Source organism: Ursus arctos, unplaced genomic scaffold, assembly GCF_023065955.2.
Source record: "Ursus arctos isolate Adak ecotype North America unplaced genomic scaffold, UrsArc2.0 scaffold_3, whole genome shotgun sequence".
NCBI lineage: Eukaryota > Metazoa > Chordata > Mammalia > Carnivora > Ursidae > Ursus > Ursus arctos.
Genome location: NW_026622985.1, coordinates 16,888,795 through 16,914,247, shown reverse-complemented (window position 1 = coordinate 16,914,247; position 25,453 = coordinate 16,888,795). Strand labels below are relative to the sequence as shown.

The window sequence follows — 25,453 nt, the reverse complement described above, 5'->3', positions numbered from 1 at the left end:
GGATAAACTCCAAGCGGATCAGAGATCTAACTGCGAAAGATCATACCATACGAGTTCTTCGAGAAATCATGGGTGAATTCATCTACTACCAGGGACTGGGGGACAATCCAAAAACGATAAAGGAAAATAGTTTCAAACTCTAAAAAATTAAAACTTAAAATATTCTGCATAGCTAAGAACATCATAATCAAATGAAAAAGAAAAATGTCCAGCTGGGAGTAAATATTTCTATTTATATGACAAAAAGGGATTGGTATCCCTAACATATCAAGAGCTCTTAAAAATCTAGTCGAAAAGGACCAGAAATCTATAAAAATGTTAGGCAAAAGACCAGAACAAACACATCAGAGAAAAATAAATGTAAATAGCAATTAAATGCACAAAAAGATCCATAAATCTCATTCACATGAGAAATACACAGACAATTTCATTGATTTAACGTTTCTTATATGGGTAAAAAATCTAGAAGTTTGAAAATATATATTGTTGGTGAGGGCACAGAGAGGCATGCACTGCTGTTGGGAAAATCCTACGACTCCACATCAAGGATTTGGCAATACCTGACCACATTTTATATGAATTTATACTTAGAGTAATCCCACTTTTAGACTGCACCAGGAAGATATACTACTGTAAAGAAAATAATATATGCACAACGTTATTCATAATGGCACTATTTGTACTATCAAAATATTATAAACAACTCAAACATCGACTAAAATAAAGGACTGGTTAAATAAACTATAGTTACTCCCACAAAATGATGTACAACGTAGCTGTAAAAACAAAATGAACAAGCTCTCTAGGTGTCAATACAGTGTTCTTGCTGGAAACAGCAAAATGCAGAACGTAGATAAGTATGCTTCTTTTGTGCCAGAAAGGAAGAGGACAGATAGGCAGATAGCGAGATGATAAGTAGTAGAGAGAGAGATCTGCTCATTTGCTTATTATTTTCAAAACGAGACACTAGAAAAATAAATCAGAAACTAAGAAAATAGGCTATCCATGTGGGAAACAGAGTAGAAGGGGTAAGAATGGAGACAGTACCCTGAAGATTCCATTTTATATAGTCTCTCCCTGGAGTCACATGTTTTACTGTGCTATAAAACCTAAATGAAGGCTTGATGGGATGTGCTGCCTTGACATCTGATAAAATCAGGAGGGTCTTAAACTGAAGTTCCCCTCCCTACTCTGCTCCTGGGGATATGAGGGCCTTTAGCCACACGACCCTCTTTTTCAAAGGGACCAGGCAACGTTCTTATTTATCCCAGAGCACAGGGTTTCAGTTTTCTGCCAGCCCACAAAATTATTCGAATGAGCCAATCACATCCTCCCGCAGGAGCCAATCATGTCCTTTGCAGGAACCAGGGTGCAGCCCACCCCCTTGATACTACAAAAGCCACAGCTCCTTGCCATTCACTGTTCTTGAATACAACCCCTGTGTGACCCTGCATGAAGTACGCATCCTTCTCCCCCATGCTGTGAGCATAAGTGACTAATAAACTGCTATCTATCCCACTGGTCCAGTGTCAGGTATTCCGTGTCTGGTTATCCCCCTAATCCTGGGGGCAAGAATCTCTCCCTCATCAATGGGGTGAATAGGAAGCAGTTAATACTTAAAAAAGTCAAACCAAAAAATTGAAAACAAACTGAAACCAAATATGACATATATTCTTATATCAGAAAAAGAATTATTTCAAAGGAATTTGTTTATTTCTAGTGGAATATATTTCAAGATTTAATGGTAACAGTACTATAATTGTGAAATTATTTTATGTATCTGTAGGACAGAGAAAATTAGGAAATAGATTACCAGGGACCCAGATTTTCAGTGGAACAAAAAGAGCCACAAATAGAACATCAAAGAAAAACTGTAATGTTAAATGTGAATTTGAAATAGCAATGAAGATTCATGATTTTTTATAGGTATGTCTATAGATCTCTGTCCATTAACCTCAATGCAGTTATCATCCTCATAGTAATGAGCATCACTAGTCCGATTACCTTGATTTCCACATACTATCCCCCAGTTGAAGGAACCAGGACTTCCTGGAGAAATGGCTTAAGTACAAGGTGAGAGTAGAGCATCTTCTTGTGCAGAAAACACAGAAGTGCTCCAATACGATGTACAAGCCAATGGACAGGAGCTACCACCGGTAATATCTGGCCTCTTTTAAACATCAAGAAGGATAAGGACTATAATTCACTGAACATGTTGAATCCATAAAAGTCCACAAGTCCATGCTTATACTTAAAAAAACCCAAAAACCCCAGAGTCCCAGCCGGTTCCTACCACAGTCACACAGTTGCCCACCTCCTCTTTCCTTTCAACATGACAGATGTCATTCTGTCCTTCACCAAGGACTTCCTGGGGAGTGGCGTGGCTGCGGTCATCTCCAAGATGACCACTGAGTGGGTACGCTGCTGCTGCAGGTGCAGCCTGCCAGCGAGCAAATCACCGCGGATAAGCAATACAAGGGCATTACGGACTGTGTGGTTTGTATCCCTATAGAGCAGCGATTCCTGTCCTTCTGCCTGGTAACCTGGCCAATGTCAACAGATACTTCCCTGCTCAGGCTCTCAACCTGGCCTTCAAAGATAAATACAAGCAGATCTTCCTGGGTGGTGTGGACAAGGGAACCCGGTTTTGGTGCTACTTTGCAGGGAATCTGGCATCCAGTGGTGCCACTGGGGCCACATCCTTGTGTTTTGTGTATCCTCTTGATTTTGTGCTTACCAGGCTAGCCGTGGGTGTGGGCAAAGCTGGAGCTGAAAGGGAATTCAGAGGCCTCCTGACTGCCTGGCTAAGATCTACAATCTGGTGGAATTAAGGGCCTAAATCAAGTTTAACGTGTCTGTGCAGGGTATGCTCGTCCACCGAGCTGCCTACTTCTGTAATGAGGACACCGCACAGGGAATGCTTCCAATCCCAAGCATACCACCAACTTCATCAGCTGAATGATCGCACAGTCTGTCACGGTGGTTGCTGGGTTGACTTCCTCTCCGTCTGACACTGTTCGTGGCCGTACAACGGGGCACTCAGGGCACAAAGGAACTGACATCATGTATAAGGCATGCTTGCCTGCTGGAGGAAGATTGCTTGTGATGAAGGAGCCAAAGCTTGTTTCAAGGGAGCAAGGATCAATGTTATCAGAGGCACGGGTGTTGCTTTTGTGCTTGTCTTATATGATGAAATCAAGACGTTCAGGTGAGTTATTTCCTAGTTTTTGCCCCTTGTGAACAGGCATGTGGTATCATATAATGTATCTGGAACATTCTTGACAGACTGTTGGCTGTCTGTTTATCAACAGCAACTATTTACTGGCTGAAAATGAGAAGTGATAATATTTATCTGACCAGTTTTCTCGTAAAGCCATTTCCATGATGGTGGGACTCAATTGTATTTTTTATTTCAGCCACTCCTGATAAATAAGTTTGAAGAAATAAAAAATCTGAAATTTAAAAATAAAAAATGAAAATGAAAAAAATTTAACCTATTTGCCAGCATTAAAGGTGATATATCATCTCCTTATTCAGGCAATCAGTAATTTCAGGGTAACTAGAATTTATCCTCCATCACTGGAAGGAAGTAGAGTGCATCCTCAGATGACAATGGGAAGTTTTTAAAAATGTTTTGAAACAGAAAGAAAGGCATGCCTGATAATGAATGAAGAAGGAATAACAGAAGTAGAAAATTACCCATACGACAAACTTCAACAAGATGTATTCGGGCAAAAATTATCAATAAATACTAAATCCAGTAAGTAAAAGTTTGGGGGGGGGGAAGAGGACATCAACACAGCGCCAATGACCTGGCAATGACAAAGGGAAAACATATTTGTACAATGGAAAGAATCTGTCACCACCTTAACCTAGTGATCAAATTAGCATCACTAGCGGTGTAGCTGTGAGAGACCACGTGCCTCTTGAAATAATGCAAATGAACTATGCAGATCATCTACATCGTGTCCTTACCCAAAATATTTACTCTGACTCTACTGTCTAGCATCTTCACATTGCGAATGTCACGAATAAAAGAGGCTAGGTTAAAAGAAACATAGTAAGCAACGCATGATTTTATCACAGTTGGATGACACTGCTACAGACGGTATTTTGGAGACAATGGAAATGTGTATTATAGACTAGTCAGCCAAGGACATAAGAAAACCATTCATCTTTTTTGGGTGCAATATGGTACATAATATAAGGAAATATTCTTATTTTTAGAAGATATTTGCTGAATTGTTTGTAATGGAACTGCCAAAAGACTGCAAATTACTCTAAAATGGTTCAGCAAAAGTTTGATAGATGACAGAGCAAACAGAGCAACATGGCAGTGTTTTCCAGTGTGAGTGATAGACATATGATTCACTATTCTTTCAACTGTTCTGTGCAACCGAAAACATTCATAATAAAAATGTATAAGATTGCCATTTTATATCAACTACTTTTTAAAAACACAGAAGGCACGGCCAAGCTTGCAGCTGGCCAATGGTCCCGCTGAGAAAAACCAAATGGGGTAAACTTTAAAAATCCTCTAATGTGTAAAGGCATCCAAGAGTTGCTGATACAACCAGAATTAGAGGGCACAGGATTCTAGAGCAAGGAGAACTGCGCAGAGATGTGCTGACTTCGGCAGCCTCTTTTGTTCTGGGAGATATCTGCCAAATCTGGGCTCAGGGCAAGAGGCTGTGCACCTGGACTTTGCCTAAGCACAGGGTCACTGCTGGAGGACAGAGAAACCAGAGAACTTCAGGGGTCTCACCGACACACAAGACCAAAGACTTGAAGGGCTGATGCCAGGTAGTAACAGAAGGGAGAACTGAGCGTCATACATAGGATATTTTCTCCCCAAGACGTTTGTCAAACTCTGGAGCCTTTGAGGGCATTAGGCTAAAAGCCATGAAGAAACCTGCTGAAAAGCTGAGTGGGGTTTTCTGCAGCGTCCCTGTGATGTGCGTGAGGATTCACGTTCAAGACCACCAGGGGAAGGTACCCCAGTGAACATACAAGGCTCTCGGTTAAAAGATCTTAAAAACTATCCTTTGGGTACAGAAGAAAATTAGAGGTGGACAGAATCTTTGAGAAACTGCAACCAGTCTTAACTCTGCCTAATCCCTGACTGGATTAGAGGAATCAGCTATCACTCTATCCGCTGACAGAGATAAAATGATAAAGCCTCTGAGAGCAATTAACGTCATCTGGACCCTTTACAACGCCTACCACAGGTCTCAGTGTCACATAAAGATGACAACGTCCAGAAGCATAAAAAGAAGCATCCCTTTTTTGCCACTTTAAGAGGAAGGGGAGGGTTGCCTGGGTGGTTCAGTCGGTTAAGTGGCAGACTCTTGGTTTGGGCTCAGGTCCTAGTCTTAGTGTCGTGGTGGGGCTCCAGGCTCAGTACAGAGTCTGTTTGAAATTCTCTCTTCCTCTCCTTCTGCCTCTCCCCCCACTCATGCTCTCTAAATAAATAAATGATCTTTAAAAAAAAAAAAAGAGCAAGGGGAAACTTCCCCAAACTTAATCCTCTGACTTCTCCTCACAGCTCCTTGCCAGTGCCTACACCAATCATTTGGTAAGAATGATGGGATGCTCGTGACTGATTTAAACTGATGAAGGCTCATCATTCCCCTTACTCCCAGTGGCCCTGGAGAGGGACTCAGCCTCTTTAGAAAGACATGGACTCTTAGAGAAGGATGAACCCAATCAGGCTCTGTTAGCAAGAAAAGAGGGAATGACAATTGAGAAGGTGACCAACAATGTCGCTACATCACCTACCACACGTTAGTATGGGACATCGGGCAAGCTACTCAATCTCTTTGAGCTACAATTTTCTCATCTGTAAAATTTAGATAATAGCTCAAAAAGACCGCTGTACATATTCAATAAAATTATACATATGTGTGTATATACATATATAAAATATATTTTTAATTACCAAATTTATATATTTTAAATTATATAAATATATATAAATATAAATTTTATATATATAAAATATATTTATATATATTTTTTAAATTACCAAATGTCTAGCTTATTTTTAGTGCTTCAAAACTGTGGGCTAATATTGTTTGCCATGGTTCTGAGTCCCTTCTTTAGACATCTTCCAGCTGTCAGTGGTCTTTTTAAGCATGACAACCCAACCCCAACCCAATTGTCAGGTGTGTGCCAAATGGCCCAGACAGTAGGACTCATATCTGTCTTGCTCTTGCTCCTCAATGGGCTATTCTGACACCTGGAGAGGCATCTCCAGGCAAGTGGGCCATCAGAGTGTGAATTCAGGCCCACCGGGAAGACAGTTCTTTCCCCGCCATCACCTACTCCCTCTCAGGTCCCCATTCTCCCTTTAATAGTGTATTAATTTATTACTTTTCAATCAATAAAAGTACAGGACTCAGAGGTAAGCTGGTGGATATATGAACCACAGGACAATGACTCATGTTCTAAGAGCTCCATTTTTACTGAAAGATTTGGGATGGGTGGGGATGAGGGTTAAATAATTTAAAATGATTTATACTCTAATCAAGTTTTAGGAAAGTAACTTTAATGCCAAAGTAAATGTGATATGGAGAACACAAAATTATCATGGATTTTACAAATAATATGCAAGATTGAGGAAAATTTCTGTTTGGAGTGACTGACCACCTTCCCCTGCCTTTAGGGTCACAGTGTAGGAAAGGCTTCAGAGCACTGTGCTTCTGAATAAATGTGTATTCTGGACTTTTTCTTTTTAAGGCAAATACTAGGAATCCTTACTGAGTTTAGTACAGATTTTTTTCCCCCTTGAATAACAGGAGCAAAGGGAAAGCATGCTGGCAAGGGATACCTGTGGGGAAGGTGTCGATCCCTGAAGAGCTTGGACAAAGGTCTCAAATGAGGGAGAGAAGGGAGCAGACACTATTTAGTCTAGGGCCACTCTCAGAGGTTTAGCGAAATCTGATGAAGCAATAAACGGTAGATGCTACGCGTGTGGACAAATGCTCGTGGCTACACCATCTGTTGGTATCACTGCAGCCAAAGTGCTCTAAGCCTTGGTTCCTTCTAGTGCCCAATGGGCACAATGGCGCCTCCTTTACTGTGTTCACAGTGAGAATCAAGTTAAGGAAGCTGATGTATGCAAAGTATGGAGGACATTTCCTGGCAGGAAGTGACGTATTTAATAAATGTGACATAACCTATAAGCTTACCTTACCAACTCAAGGGTTCAAAAAGTTTCTTTTTGTAATTACTGAAATTCCTATCTATGAGTGAGGATTCTGTGATCACAAGGAATGTTATTTCTCCCTTACTGGGGGGACATGCCTGGCTGTGATAATTCTAACACCAGGGGCATATTTTGTGCAAGGAATTATCCCAAGATAATTCAGTCTGATCCTTGATCATGTACTAATTACTCTCAGTAACCTGCTCCGAAACAGGAGAGATGATGATTCCTTTACTAGTTAGTACAATCAAGTGAGCTGGATATAAGCAGGCTGGAGGCAACAAAGATAAAACAGACATAGACCCACTTTTAAAACAACTCACCCTCAAAAAAAAAAAAAAAAAAAAAAAAAAAAAAACCCAAAACAAAAAAACCCTAACTAACTCACTGGCCAGGAGGGGAGATCAGACTGTCAGTATCCATCACAGCAGGATAGAAAGTGCTAAGTGCCTCAAGGTTACAAATAAAATACCATGAGAGTTACAAAGAAACCACATGTTGCCCCCACTTCAAAGCCAGATTAGTTACAAATAAAGGGGAACAAGATTTTTTTTTTTTTAAGAATTTGTTTGTCAGAGAGAGAGAGCGCACGCACAAGCAGGGGAAGCAGCAGGCAGAGGGAGAAGCAGACTCCGCGCTGAGCAGGGAGCCAGATGTGGGGCTCGATCCCAGGACCCTGGGAACATGAACTGAGCTGAAAGCAGATGCTTCACCGACTGAGCCACCCAGGTGTCCCGGGGAACAAGATTTAAAGGAGGAATATTTTCATCCAACGATTATATTTGCAAGAAACAGACACTCAGTTGGTTTAATACAGTAAGGCTGCGGTCTTGATATTCTTAATTTTTGAACAAGGAATCTCAATATTGTCCCTTTTCACTGGGTCCTGCAAATCACGTAGCTGTTCCTCGATGGGTCCAGGAAAGTAGGCTGGGGACAGGACAGGGTTCAGGGTCTATCAGAGCAGAGATGGCAAAGCAGCTGCTCTCAGGGCCCTGAGTTCCTCCATGTCTGCCTACTACCCTGCTACCGACAATGAATTACCTCACAGGTTACTGCAATTATCTTCTGGATTTTGCTTAATTATGGCTTTTGCTTGCTGGTAACTTCTCAAGGACCTGTTGCCTCATGGCCTCTTTGCCTGCCTCCACTAACTGTGCAGCTATTTCTGTAGCTTACACGAACCTGCCTAACAGAGAATGTGATATACAGTCACTCAGTCCTTCCAACAGCCCTCTGAGGAAATACTGCCATTACCCCCATTTTACACATGAGGACCCCTGAATTAGTATACAATCATGGTAAAAGCTATACCATACCGAGGAACAAAGTGCTCTCAGAGAAAATATAAATACCTGAACAACTATAACTTTGGTGGTTAGGTTTATGATTTCCAGGAGGAAGTAACAACTGAGCTGAGGCTTTAAAGATCAGAAGGCTTTTTTTTTTTTTTTTTTTTTTTTTTGCGAAGAAAGACAGGGGGTTATTCCAGGCAAAGGGAACAGCATTAGCAAAGGCATAGAGAAAGAGAATGTGTCTTCTGGACGAGGTACATCTACTGGGGCTGAACCTAGAGTTCCCAAGAGCTAGTCTCTGAGGAAGGGATGGCGTGGGTAAAGAAACTGGGAATATACCTTGAGGTCACGCATAGGAATTTGGATTATCCCATCGAGTACCATAAGGTATTGGATATTGGGGGGAAGAGTGGCATGAGCATTTTAAAAGAAAACTTTGGCATAAGAATGGAGAGTCAGGGGGAAGTGGGGTTGAGGCAAAGAAGCAAAGGATAAAGGGAGAGGCAGTAATGGTTTCAATGGTTTGAACTGGTGCAGTGAGGAAATTGATGCAACGTGCACTCCAAGGGGAACCCTGACAGAAGTTACTGAGCCCTTCCAGAGGTGTGAAGACAGAATTCAAAGTGGTCAGAACTGAGGGGAGGCTCTGCAATGACACAGGGATGGGCAAGGGTCAATGGTGACCATTGGAAAAGAGAGTAATTAAAATCAATGTTTTTTCATGTTAATGACTGTCAACTAATCCTCATCAAAATGCTCTGCTTTGGCGATAGGACAAAGGACCAGGAGTAGTGAGAGGCCTGGGAGAAGCTGAAAAGGAATTTAATTCCTCCAGTCTGTCAGAGCTGGGGGAGAGGAAGAGTAGGCAAGGGACCAGTATGGTTGTCAACAACCTCCCGGCATTTTCTCTGGCTTCCCCGCTGTCTAGAGACTAGAATCCCTTGCAACATCCATCTTCCAGGTACACTGCACTTCACCATCATGATAAATTAAATTCCTTTTCAGCTTTGATTTTCTTCGTGCTCACAGCAGAATACAGCGTGCAAAGTACAAAGTCAGCCGGTCTGACTTACGAGAGGCTGGGACATCCTGTTCCATAAACATCTGTCATGAGACCAAAATAACCCATGTCTTTAGTGGCCAAATTTTAACAGCTATAAACTGCTTCCTGCTTTTAGTACAGAATCACTGACAAATTCTTATTTTGGGGGGTCCCACTGTTTAAAATAAAGGGGCACCTGAGTGGCTCAGTTGGTTAAGCATTTAACTCTTGATTTCGGCTCAGGTCAGGATTTCAGGGTTGTGACATCAAGCCCCATGCTGGGCTCCAGGCTCAGTGGGGAATCTGCTTCTCTTCCTCTTCCTCTCCCCCTGCCCCTTTCCCTGCTTGCCCTCTCTCTCTCTAAAATAAATAAAGCTTTTAAAAAAAATAAAAAATAAAAACATTTTTAAAAATACAAATAAATGCATTTTGGAAAATACAAATATGTGTGAAGAAGAAATTAAGTGTTGTCCACAATATCATCACCTAATGAAGACCACCAATAACATAACCAGCCTTCTCCATACGCACGTTCTTATTATATCTTGCAGTCATACACTCTGTACAATTTTGCCACCTTTTCCTTACCAATTTTTTGTGTCTCCATTAACAAGACAATGAATGTGATTTTACATTATTCCTAATTGTAGAACATCCCCACATGTAAATGTTAAAAGTGATTTTTTACAAGTAATCTCTATCGCCAACATGGGGCTCAAATTTACAACCCCAAGATCAAGAGTGGCACACCCTAGAAGTAATTGTTTTAATCTGGTTGTATTTATACTTTTTGTACCTAATATTTGATTTTCTGTATTCTCACTCTCTTAAATCCTCCATGTCAGTCAATCTTGTGCTTTTATTTGCCCAGATCAATAGGTTCTGCATGTTTCACACCCGGGCCAGGGCTTCCTGCTCATTCAGAAAGTCCAGTCTCACACTGACCTAGCCTGTGATGCTCCCTCCCCAGACTTGCTGCCACCCGGCTCACTTCCCAAGACTCCCCTAGCTCTGCCTGCAGAACACATTCCTGTTCAGTCATCTAGCATTTTTAAGAAGGGTAGCGTGCTCTGGAGATCATGGTCTTCTATTCACGTAAGGCCCAACACAGAGAAAAACCTTCCTTTCCCAGACCGTACCTCTAAGTGCAATCTGTCCCAACCATCTTGCAAATACCTTCTTCTGGAGGAAGGAGAGAAAAGAAGAGGGGTGGGGGGAAGGAGGAAGACAGAGGGAACGGCTGGCTAGTTCATTGCAAATTCATTGCCACTGTGAAACAACATAAACACCAAAGCCTACTGGTGCTCAACCTATAGCATCAGCCTTATTTTATACCAGACCCAGCTCTACTTGTCTTTAGTTTCAAGTCTTTAATCTTGGGGAAATGACAGCATAAAAGCCCTGTGATGTTAAGTGTTACGTGACTAACTGGCAATTCACTGATATCTCAGGATTGATGCCAGTGGGTAAGGAGAGGTACTAAAGAGAGGAAGGCTATCTGACATCAACAAGTTGTGGAAGGAACAGGTAAGGAAAGTTGTGTAATCTTGGGTGACTTACATAACTCCTCTACATAATTTCCCGGATCTATAAAATTGCGTGGTATACAGTAAGTGCGCAAGAAATGGTAGTCTTTTTTTTCCCCCAGTACCTCACAGGTACGTATTTCAGACTATTCCATAGTCTGATAAAATAAACAAAAGCAGATGACAATCATTGTTCTGATTCTGCGTTGTCCAAGCAATCTTCTGACAAATTTGAGTTGTCTCGGGGCAGGCATGCCCAAGCATTCTGATTATTAGAAAAGACTATTCCTCTTTTAAAATGAATAAGCATTATCTTGCATGATTTGTGTCAGTCAATCCTTTAGAACCTGGTCAATTCTTGGTGGATTATAGTGTGTGCTCCACAAATATTTGTTGAATAGATAGAAGAATGAATAAATAAATTTGAGTTCTGATTCTTGGAAGATAAACCATTATGTACTGTTGATTCCATATTATTGTGGTTTTCTCTATTTAAATCAGGGATAAACAGTGCTTGGCTCCACTAACCAACTCTCTTGGATGCAAGAAGCAGCATGAAGGAATTAATCATCACCATCATCTGGTTATAGAGTTGAAAGGAAAAGTGGAACAATTGTGCACAGTAAAGTTTCCCTAACCTCACGAAATGTAAAATCTGAAGTCACTTTCCAGGTGTTTTTCAGCCTCATTCTTCTCCCCACACACAGGCACATCTTCTCTACTTCCAAGCTCTAAACCAGTTTCTTCCATAGCAAAGAGCTCCCATAACACAGCCTACGTTATATATTTTGGAATAACTTTGGACACGGTTACAACGGTAATGAGATTCAGAATCTATAGGAATAGTGAGTCACCTAAGTTTTAGGACAATTGATACCAGAAAAATGTTGCTTTTAATCCTCCTTATCTGGACATTTTTTATGATATAGAACTCCATATTCAGGGGAATCAACACTCTTACTGTTATTTCCTGTAGATTAGTAACTGGGCTAACATTTCTAAATGTAGACAGTTGTTAATGAGACTGCTGGAGACACGATTATTGGCTACTCAAAAAAGGTTGAAAAAATTGCATGTGGGATAAATCATGTTGCTGCTGGGACGATGGTGGTTCTTCAGAGTAGAACTTAAAATCATAAATCTTTATCCACACCTCTCAACTCACATCCTCCCCCAACAATGACTGGATGACATGATTTTTAAGGAGACTATAGACTCTGAAATTTGATGATCATAAATTTACATTTTTACCTAAGGTGGCTTTGGGTAATAAATATAATTGTGTGTGTGTGTATATATATATGGAATGTGGGGGAAGGGACATTGAGAAGATAGTTACTAAGAGGAACTGCTTTCAGGTATGGGTAGAGGATAAGAGGAATAAAGTGAGTGTAAGAAGTTTGGAAATTACATATACCCTTAATAATGCTCAAAAACTAAAAAATGCAACTAAAATTTAACTACTTTTATTGGAGAGGCTATATACTTTTACTCTAATGCAACTCTAATGCTGAAAAATATGGTTCAAGACTTCATAAGCATTATATTTGTAGAGATGTTCGGATGATATTTGACAGTAAGATTAACAGGTTGGTGGAAATCTCTAGATAGACTCCAGGGGAAGATATAAAAATAATAAAATGATGAGGGGCACCTGGGTGGCTCAATCAGTTAAGCAGCTCACTCTTTATTTCTGTGCAGGTCATGATCTCAGTGTTGTGGGACTGAGCCCAGCATCAGGCTCAGTGCTCAGCAGGGAATCTCCTTGGGATTCTCTCTCTCCTTCTGCCCTTCCCCCTGCTTGCGTGCTCTCTCTCTCTCTAAAAATAAATAAATAAAATCTTTTAAAAAAATAATAAAATGATGATAGTAAAAATGATAGCTACTGTTAACCGAGCCTTTCCTAAGTGCCAGGCACTATGCTAAGACCTATATAATTTCATTTCAACTTTACCACCATCCCACATCACTCTTTTACAGACGAGGGAACTGAGGCTTGAGAGATGGAGTAAACCACCCGACATCTCAAAGCTGCTAAGTGCTAATGCAAGAATTGCAACATAAATTTATCTTCCTCAAAAACCCCATGACTTTCTCCACCATAGATGCCCATGTTTGAGTCTTTGCTTGGCTACTTCCTGGCTTTTACCAGAAGCAAGTAACACGAACTCTTCTTATCTGTAAAATAATCAAGATACTAGTATCTACTTCATAAGATTGTTGGGAGGATTAAATTACCTAACGTTTTTTAAAGTACTTAAAACATGATCTTGTTGCAATAAGTGTTAGCTGTTTGCCCACGGTAATGCCACTAGCTTCCTGTGTGGGCAGGGATAACCACCGAACTTTTAGAAGCATTTTTTTTTTCTCGTGGATAAAATCAAGAAGTTGGGCTATGTGATCTTACAAGTTTTTCCAGTTCTAACCTTCTTACCTTGTTTTTCCTTTCTGAAAAAACAAAGGTAGGTAGCCAGGAATAACCCCAGCAGCAGGTGGAAGGAGAGACGAAGAGGTAGGAAAGCACTCCTTCCAGAAAACTCCTGCTCCTGGAGAGTGGGTCAGAACTGAACAATAAGACAGACTCAAATTTGTAAAGGTTAAGTCCCAGAGCAAATTCTACAAGCAGCAAAGGAGATCTTTATCATAATTTCTACTTAATTTCATTTTCAAACTGGTTTGAGAGCTGTTCTTATTTCCTTCTCAGAATTATAAACCACAATGAGCTTCTTTAATTCTTTATCTCCTTGCTCTTGATCTTAAAGAAGGAAAAAAAATAGACACATTTATTGTAGCCAACTCCGCAAGAATATATAGCCTGCAAGTAGACCGACTTGTCCTATGTGAATGTCAGCTCTGGATACGTGGAGCTGAACTGTTTCCATGGTTTGCTTTACTGCATGCGGCTTATATTTTTTTCCTGCCATGAAAACTACATTTGGCAATGCTGCTATTCTGTCACCATGACAATTTAACGTCAAAGAAAATCCACAGGAAGAAAAAGGAACCCATTTAATGCACTGAGAGTTGACCCACGAGCTTCGCAGTTCAAAACGTATCATCATAGCAAGTTGTGCTGACATATTTTGACAATTCAGGACAACTGTTTACTCAGTAGCCACCACACTTTTATCAACAAGGCTTTTGTAAAACTACTTTTAATCAGCAACATCAGAATTTATAAATTCCTGTAAAGCCCTAGAATAATTTAGAACAGAAGGGAGCCACAGAGAAAAGCTAAAAGACATTTAGCTGAGAGTCATAGGTGGAACAGCTGATGTCAACTATATATTTCGATTCTTGTTTCTTCATTAAAAAAATTAGAAAAATCCTTTCAAGGTAATTATCAGGGTTAATAACTTTAGTTTTAATACGAATGTTCACTCGCCTGCCGGAATGTACATTTTCTTGTCCCTGGTGGCTGTCTGCCTGAGCTTCCCTGTCACCTGTCTTTCCTTGGAGATAAGGAAGTATTTTCCTGATATTTTTATAGTAATTATGCACCAAGAGCTTGGAGTGATTCAAGATAAAACAGAAGCTGATCAACTAGTTGTAACCACTGTCCTCCTCATCACACCTCATACTTCCCTGGGCACCATGCCAACCACACCCAAGTCCAGTGTCCCTACTGTGACCTGTCCCTTTGGGAAGTACCCTGTCTGGATTCAAAATCATCCCTCGTCACTGAAACACTACTCTGATTTCCCAAGGTGTGAAGAATTACATAGTATCATAGACTTTCTGGAATATGGCTTCCAGCTTCATTAATTTATTCATCTATTCAATAGATATATTTGAGTGCCTATTTTAATAGGCCTCTTCCATACACTTACTCTCTACAGTTTATGAATCAATCATTTATCTACAACGTATCTATCATTTCTCATGTATGTACTTAGCCATGTTGACCACATCCAGGGTTCAGAACTCCATTATTCCTTAAGGCAGTGTGTTACAACTTTCAAAGGCGTTGTTAGAAATTACGTATTTATATTGAGACAAAGTTATCTTCTTGAAGTTTCTGCCATGAGTATTCATTTTCTTCTTTTTTCATCCTTAATTCCCTCCATTTTCACATGATAAAACTATGAATTCATTTACCTTCATCTGAACGTGCTCTAAGGCCGCCTTTTTTTTTTTTTTTAAGATTTTATTTATTTATTCGACAGAGATAGAGACAGCCAGCGAGAGAGGGAATACAAGCAGGGGGAGTGGGAGAGGAAGAAGCAGGCTCATAGCGGAGGAGCCTGATGTGGGGCTCGATCCCATAACGCCGGGATCACGCCCTGAGCCGAAGGCAGACGCTTAACCACTGTGCCACCCAGGCGCCCCATAAGGCCTTCTTAAAGTATAGTGCCAAAGAAGCCAAAAAAAAAAAAAATATATCCCTCAGATATGGCCAAATTGCCCATCAAGAAGAGCATCCCCCAAATTATGTGCACCCCCTCCTCTCAGTTGTGAGGTTAAAATAATAAATAGAATAGCTACTATTATTGAATGCTAGACATTGTGCCAAAAAAGAAAAATACTTTGGGGACATGTTATCCAAGAGGGATTTTTTCCTATCATCCCACCACCGGGGTTAAGACCTCAAAGCTGAGTCAGACTACGCTAAGTTAAAGCAGTAGCATAGTGCTACCATATAAAGAAGACTGAGTATGCTAATACATGTGACTATTTCAATCCCTGCCCTTAAATGCCTAAAGATAGGGTAGTCGGGGGGGAAGGGGCTCTTCAAGAAAATCACTAGCAAAGGCTGGAGTGTCTACAGGAGGAGGGACTGGTAGTCCATACTCCAGGACATTTGCTCACATCTCTCCCATGCTACCATTCGCTTTACCTCAGTGGGACTCAGCCCCTGTCAGGTTCCCTGCTTTGTCTGTGTTTTCTACCACTCGGAACTCACTTGATTCTACTTGCCAAACTCATACTCATTTAGTTATGAAAACTGAAGATTCAAGACACCAGAGTTTACATCCCAGCTCAACCAGCTCAAAACCACTGTTTATCCAGATGACCTTGGGCAATTCACTCAAACTCTCCGGGTCCCAATTCCTTTGATCTACAGTATGAGAAAAACTCCTCGGGCTGTGATTACTGAATGAGTTATTATATTCAAAGTGCTGTACCAAGTGCCTCACACATAATAGGAGTGTCCTAAGAGTTCTTTCATATATCGCTCTATTAATTTTATTTTTATTACTACCTGTAGACCCTATTTGTGAACCCCTTTCAATTTTGCTCTTTTTCTTGTAACTCTTGTCCAGTCTCCTAGGGTAGTTTTTTAAATACTCTTTACCAGCTTTTTTTTTTTTTTAAACTTATAATTATTCTCTTTGCAAGCCTAATGGCGGGCTGATAAAAAACAGAAGTACCACTACTGAGACATCAAAGCAAAACAACACACTTTAAAGAGAAATTGGGCAATAAACGAGCAAACAAAAACTAATGCTACTAACCGTTAGAGAGCCCAGTTAAGAGTCCATGAACCTGTTCCTTTTTTTTTTTTTTTTTTTTTTTTTTTACCTCTACTCGCTTCTCAAGACACGCCAGTGTGGCTTCTATTCCCACCAATACCACTACAACGGTTCCTGCAAGGTCCACCAACAGCATCCACTTTCACCTACCAGGGAATCTTTTTTCCATTCCTTATCTTCCTGGACCACACAGCAACATTCAGCAGCAAGGACTACTGCTTCTTCCTTGAAACTCTTCCTTCTTCCCAACCTTCCATGACACCACAATCTCCGGGTTATTTTTTGTTCTGTTTCGGTTTTACACCTCCCTGGCCACTCCTCTGCAGGTTTATCAGGCTCATCCTCCTGTACTTGCCATTAATATTGAAGTTTCCCGAGCATTTGTCCCAGAACTTCTTCTCTTTCACTGTAAATTCTCATCCCACGGCATTACTTATGCGTAAAGCTTCAGTAATAATCTGGACACTGATGACCTTAACTTGTACCTGCAGTTCAAACTACTCCAGTGAATTCGGGATGTGTTTTTCCATCGGCCTGCCTCAATATCTCCACTTTGATATCTCAAACTCAATGTGTCTAAGAACAAACTCATGAGCTTCCCCCCCAGGAGCTGGTCCTTTCCACCGTTTTTAATTATAGGCATAACCATTACCTAGCGTACAAGACAGAAGCCCAAGACATCTTCTGTGATACCCACTCCCCACAGCCAATCCACCAACAACTTCCAAAGCATCTTTGGAATTTGTTTTCTTCTCACCTTTTCCACTTCTCTACCCTAGTCCAAGAGGCCAGTAAACCTCATTCGCGGTGCTGCAAAAACTTCCAAACTTTATCTACATCTACTCGGTCACCTTGCAATCTGCTCACATTGCTACCAGTGATCTCTCTCTCTCTCTCTCTCTCTCTCTCTCTCTCTCATACACACACACACACACACACACACACACACTTATTCCAATTACGATTTTAAGCTAAAGATCAACGTCATTACACAAGTGTCTGCAAGGATCTGGACTCCCTCCCTAGTCTCTTCTGCCATCAGCCACGCTGGCCTTCTTCCCATTTCTCAGCCAGAGACGTGCCTCCTCCTTTTTAGACCTTTATTCACACAATCCCCTTAGAATGCCCTCAGCCCCAGCCACCTGCAGGGGTCCACCAATCACACCTCACTGAGACAACTTCATTCAGATCTCAGCCCAAGTATCACCTCCTCAGGGAAGTTTTCCCCCATCGCCCCCCCCCCAAACTAAGTCATTCGCTTTATACTTTTTCTTCCCAGCGCTTCCCTCAATTTGTGATTATTTATTCATTTAGTGTGTTAATCTGATTAACATCTGCCTCCTCCGATGACTATAAACTTTGGGAGGAATTAGTGGTCCTCCCATCTAAATAAGTGCCTGTCTCAAAGGAGGACCTCAAATGGTATTTGTGGAGAGGATAAATGAATCAGCACCTCTTTATCTACTCTAAATAAATTGCTTTCCAATGTACACCACGCTAGATGTGTTTTGTAAATCTAGTCTAAATATTTTCTCTTAGCTTGGAACTTTTATTTTACTATTTTTCATCTAAAATATCTGCTATTTCAGTCCATTATGGGTTAAACTACCTTTATAGTATGCTTCTCACTGCATCTGTATCCCCTGCGGATTTATTTGCAAATGCAGATCCACAGACCCCCTGCGGAGTTTCTGTGCCCATACATCCCTGAGTGGGGTTGAGATTTTTTTTTTTTTTTTTTTTTTTTTTTTTGGAGATTTTAACACACTTCATTGAGTAATTGACAGTATAATCAGAAAAACATCAGCAAGGATTTAGGAGATACAAAAAAACACTATTAATCAAATTTACCTGAATAACATTTATATAACATTATACCCCAAAAGTACAGAATTTGTTCTCAAATACACAAGAAACATTCATCAAAGTAGACTATATACTGAACCATAAAGCAAGTTGCAATAATTTTTAAGAAGAGAAATCATAGGGAATATTGGTTTTTTTTTTTTAATAATATTTATTTTGTTATATTAGTCACCATACAGTACATCCCCAGTTTGAGTAATTTTTTTTAACAAGTACCACTACATGATTTTTCTACACACTAAAATTTCAGCACAAATGCTTTTTTTGGTTCAGACTAGAAATCAATGAGAAAACGTATTCATAGTCCTAAACAACTTCTACACAGACTTCGAGAATGAGGCCTGCTTCTAAGTGGGAGAATGGCTTTACAACATTCTACAAAAAGGTCACCCTGTTTTTGCTTCGGTGAGTAAGCAGAAACAAAATGATGAAACCCCAAATATCGATGGCTTTCCATTGGCTTGATCCAAAAACCATATGGAACAGTAAGCCAAAGGAATTCCAACATGACTTATGAGACAATGAGCAAAGGGTTTGGCCAGAAGTAACACCTGAACATAAATTTGCATTAAAGTCAAGCTAATTCCATCTTGTTTTGCAACTTGGGGTTTAAAAGTTACTTTCCTGTTAGTTTAAAAAGACTAACAAACAAGTTTGGTTTCCAGCAGTCAGGAAGGTGGGTTCCAACCCATTCTCTTTCTCATCTTTTCAGGCTCTTTGTTAAAAAAAAAAAAAAAAAAAAAAAGACTCATATTTTGAACACTGTCCCTGGTAGAGCCAGACACACCGTTTCACACCTTGTCATGGAATGCAGGCAGCACACACTTCCTAATTGTACAAGCAGAAACAGAAACCAAGAAAAATATTTGCTCCCTACTGTCAGCAACTAAGGGTCCCTCAATATTTGCTCCCTACTGTCAGCAACTAAGGGTCTCTCTGCTCGGCGGGCCCATGTGACTAAGCGGCAAACATTTGGGAGAATAAGATGGGAAGCAGCAAACTGCTTAAGGCAGGCTTTGAGATGATGTGAAGTGGGTCCTTTTCTCCTTCATTTTGAAGATGCTTATGGGAAATCGAATGGGTAGGAGAGCAGTGGTCACCTAACTTTCCACACCACTAAACCTCCCTATCTGTTCTCCAGGATCATTGGCCACTCATTTATTTATTTACCTGTTTGTTTACTTCTGAACCCTAGCTAGAAACCAAGGCAACGCCATGTGGAGAAGAATCAAAGGGTTGGGGTCACAGCCAGAATGGAGACATAAAGCTAGAAGCAGAGGTAATGACCTGGCAAGTATGCAGTTTACGAAGTTCTGGCTTGTGAATCACAGCTAAAAAATTGGGGATTGTAGGGGCAATGTCTTTGGATAACCATTCAAGACTACTGATATCCAATTTATAATCCTTATTGGGGAAAGACTTTTGAAAAATTGCCCACAATCTATAAATATTTACTTATTTATAAATTATATGTATGTATTACCCTAGTTTTACATTATGAAAATTAGAAGACAAAGACAGACATTGAATTAGAAAACTGAAACACTAATTCCAATGTTTTTTCCATATCCCTAAATATTGTTTTATTGCACTCAACTCCGGAGACCACTGATTTAGACAGAGAGTTGCTTCTATACGTATGCTAAAGGAACTAGACTGAGGGTAGGTTTTATGACTTGTATTTCTCAGGAGTTTAGGTCATTAAGTTTTAGTTGGAATGCCACAATGGACCCATTCATGTTGAGATGAGAGAGATCTCATTATGAATCATCAAAATGTTACAGCAGCATTAAGTAAATAGGAAAATAAATGCAACAAGTCAAATATTAAACAATAAAGGATTGGTTAAATAAATGCCACTGTATTTGTAATATGAAATATTTTATTTCCAATGAAAATGAAAGCTGCAAGGATGCCTTAATGCTACATGGTGTTATATGGGTTGAACTGTATTCTTCCCAAATTCATATATTGAAGTCCAAATCCTCAGTACCATAGAATGTGACATTATTTGGAAATAGGGTTGTTGCAAATGCAATTGGTTAATATGTGGCTATGGTGGAGTTGGGTGGACCCCGAATCCAATATGACTGGTGTCCATATAAAAAGGGAAAATTTGCACAGAGGGAGATCACTATGGGAATACTGGAGCTCTGCTTCCATAAGCTATGCAACACCAAATATTGCTGGCAAACCACTAAAAGGTAGGAGAGAGGCTTGGAACAGATTTTCCCTCACAGCCTTCAGAAAGAATCAACCCCACAAAAACCTGATCTTGGGCTCTAGCCTCTACAACTTTGAGAAAACAGATTCCTGTTTAAGCCACCCAGCCTGGGTACTTTTATGGCAGCCCTACCAGAAAAAAAAACAGGTGCCATGCTAGGACATCAGTTGAATTAAAAAGACCCCACATAAAACGTCTACATAGTGTGATCTCAATTGTGAATACACGCACTCCCACACACGTATGTAGATAAAACCCTGGAAAGGTTATTGTTTACTTTTGTGTTGCAGGTAACTTTTCATGTCTGTTTCTTCATTTGCCCCCTAGATTTTCTAAGTTTTCTACAAAAGGGTTAAAGTTTGTGTGGATATCTATACTTCCTACATTATTTTTACAATAAAACGGTTTTGTAAGCTTTTAAATTTTTTATTCTGTAAAAAATTAGTTACTCCAAAGAAACTACCTCTACTGCTCCTAAGGTAGATGATGATGACTAGATAATTCGATGTGGACATCTCTGGGACGTACACTCTCCCCTGTGTGTGGCTTTTGAAGTTCTCAATGAAGAGACACGATTCAGCCGTCATCCCTGATATTCGGCCCTGCTCAGTCATCTTTGTCCCTCTTCGTTCTTTTCTTACTCATGAACAGTCTTTACGTAAGTTACTGGACTTTCAGAAAGTTCCGCTTCCTCATCTGTAAACTGAGAGCCTGGGTACTCTGCCTCCCTAACCCCAAACAAGGTAACGTTTGTGGAAGTGTCCTGATGAAAGATACAGCCCAACAACCACGAGGTGGTAGTTGTGCTGGTAACAAGGGAAAGATAGTCCGACACCCGGACGCGGCTACCTGGCCTGCTCTAAGAGCAGACGACAACGGGGGCTCCACAGTGCAGCGGGTGCTCTATCCAGGCAGCAGCAAACTCCAGCAGGAACACTGCCTGACGGACAAGCCCAGGGACCACTGCCTATCGCTGTCCTAAGACATGGTTGAAAGACCTGCTCACTTCTCCTGGGAACCCCACTCCTCAGAGGGTCGACTGCTAAATCAGGTTCTCTGCTTGGCATCAAAACTTTTCCACTCTTTGTTTTCTTTGTCCTTATCTTTTCTTTAACAGCAGTAGCTGTGGTAGTAATAGCAAACGGAGGGAAATATCCACGGTACACTCTCACCCACTGACTTCCTCTTGCCAGGACTTACCGTCTTGTCCTGTCGTTCAGTGGTCCTTAAGGAAACGTAAGCAGAGAGCAAATTAATGGCTGTCTTTTTTTCTTAAAAAATCTGCTATTCTCCCAAACACCTCCACCTAATACATCCCAAAGAAAAAATTTTTGAAGGGAAAAATAAAAGATGGAAAAGGATAAAGCTGAGTAAAAAAATTCCGTTTCCTCACTTCCCTAAGATCACTAACATCACAAAGAGGTTGACCTAACTTTATATAACACACATTAGGGAACCGTAAGAAACGTGAGAAACTTTTGCTGCACATCCTAGGGTGTAAAGTTTCTCATGTTTCTTCTATTTCCCTAATTCAATTTCATCTGCTCTGAGGCCCTATCTCACTAGGCTTTTAGGAAAATTCCATCTCGATTATTATGGTGGCTTCTCTCCTCCCTCCAGGTGCAATGTGAAAGTTTCTGGGGTTATACAGATCAAAACGTTTAGGGAGGGCCACTGTGCCATTTCCTGGGGTGCTAGGAGGAGTTCGGGATGGGGGTCACTGATGTTAGCCGAGGACCACCCCACCCGCCCACACACGACCCCTTCCTGGTTTCCTCCAAGCGCTCAAGGCTGTCCAGGTCTGTTCACTCCCACCTCAGAACTCAAGAAGACACTTGCCTTTCTTCCTAGAGACAATTCTTTGAAAACAAAAGCCTCTTAATTTTGCCCTAAGGGCAAGGAAAGGTTCTGTTCTTCAGGACTGGAAGCCTGGACTGCCCTTCGATTTGGGGGTGTAGGAGAGAGAGTGAGCGGGGATGAAAAGGGAAGACATGTTATAGTCTTCTCTTCTACATCAGTCAGAACGAAACACAAGCAATATCTCAGTAAATCATCGGCCACTTTTAGAATAATCAAGGATTCAAGGCCCATGTGCTTTTAGAAAGGCAAACAAAGAACTTAATCCTGAGAGCACCTTGGACAGTCATCAGGCCATGATTATCAATGTGAGGTGCCTGTCTTCACTAAGATTGGCACCAATGTTTACCCTAGTCTTAAAATTATATCCTCCTTTTATGACTTAGAGAGGGTAAGTGGAGGGCAGACCGTCCGAAAAGCAGCATGGCTCAGCAGGTACAGAGACAAATTAGAACCTGGAAATTCTGGCAGCTCACAATCATCCCAACAGCCTGCTTCCTGGCTTTGTCGGCCTATTTCAATCAAGGCTATTGCCGGGAAAGGGATTAAAGTTTGTGCGGATTATCTATACTCCCTAAGTTTTTGTTTTTATAATAAAAGTTTTTTAAGCTTTTAACTTTTTTATTAAAAGGGGAGTTGGCACGGCCCAAGGAACAGAAGGGATTTGCGGGTCCTCAGGAAGCCTGTGCTGTAATACTGGTCACAACCACAGGACCCTGAAGCCCAGGAGTCAAGACGTTAGTGGGTGATGCCAAATAAATTCACAAGATACAGGGTTTGCTGATGCAGGCCGGGTGGTATGTGGGGTGGCGCTGTGCCAAGCATGACACAGCACCCGTCATGTGAGTCCAACCGCGGCACCTTCGGGGACTGAAACTGGCAGAGCCCGGAGGCCTTCCCAGAGCTCACGGAAGTATTATCGGCCCCGCAGTTCCCTCAGCGAATGTATCTGGCCAAGCAGGCCTCCTGTGCAGTGCATGCTTTTTTTTTTTTTTTTAATTTATTTATTTGACAGAGAGAGAGACAGCCAGCGAGAGAGGGAACCCAAGCAGGGGGAGTGGGAGAGGAAGAAGCAGGCTCCCAGCGGAGGAGCCTGATGTGGGGCTCGATTCCAGGACCCCGGGATCACGCCCTGAGCCGAAGGCAGACGCTTAACGACTGAGCCACCCAGGCGCCTCCCCCACTTTTTTTTTTTTTTTTAACTCTACTTTCCACTTGAGAATCCACAAAGTGTTTTTGTGTGTGTTTTTGCCTCCCACAGGAAAATAACTTTGTTTGTGACTGAATATAAAAATTACAGTGGTGTTCTGTAATATGTTCAAGCAACATAAGACAGTATCCAGATGAGGAAGAAAGCCCTGTCCCGATTTCATCCAAGCACCACCAGGCCACGCAAGTGCCCGGGCAAGCCATGATTAGGCCTCCTAGGTCCTGGCACTCCGTAACATTTAGCTACCATTTCTTGACAAGGGTGGGCTTGGTGAAAGTGACAAGTGTTTATGGTATTGTTTTTTTTCCCAAGGATACTCTTCCATCTGATGGGATGAACATTGGCCATCATGACATACTCCTCTGGTGGAATGGAAAATGAATGTTCCCTACGTAATGAGTTCTGTGTGGAGAACTGAGTTACCTGTTTCTGGCTGATTCCAACCATCTTTCAGTGGCTCTATCTCATTTGATCTTTAGTCCAGCTATGACCCGAGGTCACAGATGTATCCATTTTTAAATGTCTGGTATGTGTTCTTTCAGATTTTTGTTCTATGTATGTATAAATTTATATATACAAATGAACCACAAAAGGGGGGTAACACTGTATATATTGATCTGGCTTTTCCTCTCCCCAACTCCTCTAAGCGAAGGGAATAGTTATTGAGTGTCTGATTGAGCCTAACTCTGTGACATGGATGGGGTCGAAGTCAAAGGTCATGCACATGGTCGTGCCTCCCTGGGATACCCTCTTTGTGCTGCTTTCCTTTGTGTGGTGACCCTGAGGCTGGACCTCAGAGTGCATCGAGTCTCGCTTTCTCTTATTTGTTTGCTCCAGTGTTTGCCATTTGGATCACAAGTGGTAAGATTCAGGTTTCTGAGGAGACCCCCCACCTAACCCTCAATATAAACCTCATAATCCAGCCCAGTTTACCAGAAAGCTCTTCTGGCAGAAGACCGCTCACGAGCAGTGATAACAGAGTGGTATCTTAACGTGAGATTTATGTTTGTTCTTGGACGTTTTGCTCCCTCATGAACTTGAAAGTGAGCATGAGTGGCAGGGATAAAGCAGGAGTTTAGCCTTCCTGGGTCCCATGCTTGTCATCTCATTCACTCTTTTCAAGCCTCCCATCCTTCACTGTTTTATTTACATCATGCTACCTGTGGACAGTTTCCCACAGCAATACATGCACGCCTACCTCAGCTTGTCAAATGTGACTGCAGCAGATACCCTGACACACTGTCCAGACCCCCCTTCAGGGACAGATTCATTGCCCCAGAGCGGGGAATGCTGTCTGCAGACTACCTCTGGCTGTCAGTTATTTCGGGGTGTGTCAGGGTTGTGGAGCACTGCCTTGCCCAAGCTCACACCCCTGCTGGGGTAGCCCACGGTCAGTGACTGGTCAAGTGGGAGTCTAACGGTCAGGTTGTTGTGGCCACATTCAGAGCAGTCCTGACAGGGCTCCCCTTGGCGTCCATCAGAGCTGTCACTGAAGAGTGGCCACAGGATAGAGCCTTGAGCAACAAGCTATCACCACAAGTCTGATGGCAATTTCTGGGAATTTTCCATTTTCTTGACAGAAATGTTACCTACTCTAATTGGTTTCTGTGAGTGGCGGAACAATGCCCTCTGCCAAGATAGCCACATCCTAATCCCTGGAATCTATGACCGTGTTACCTACACAGAAAAAGGGATTTTTCAGATGTGATTAAGTTAAGCTTCTTGACATGGGGAGATTATCCTGGATGATCC

The 25,453-nt window shown here is 41.4% G+C and overlaps 1 protein-coding gene and 1 pseudogene across 3 annotated transcripts in view; one reads left to right on the top strand and one right to left on the bottom strand.

Moving 5' to 3' along the window:
- NAMPT (nicotinamide phosphoribosyltransferase) overlaps nucleotides 1–25,453 on the bottom strand; it is a 401,813-nt gene that overhangs the window by 249,117 nt on the left and 127,243 nt on the right. The window lies entirely within an intron of this gene.
- LOC113258651 (ADP/ATP translocase 2-like) lies at nucleotides 105–3,385 on the top strand (annotated as a pseudogene).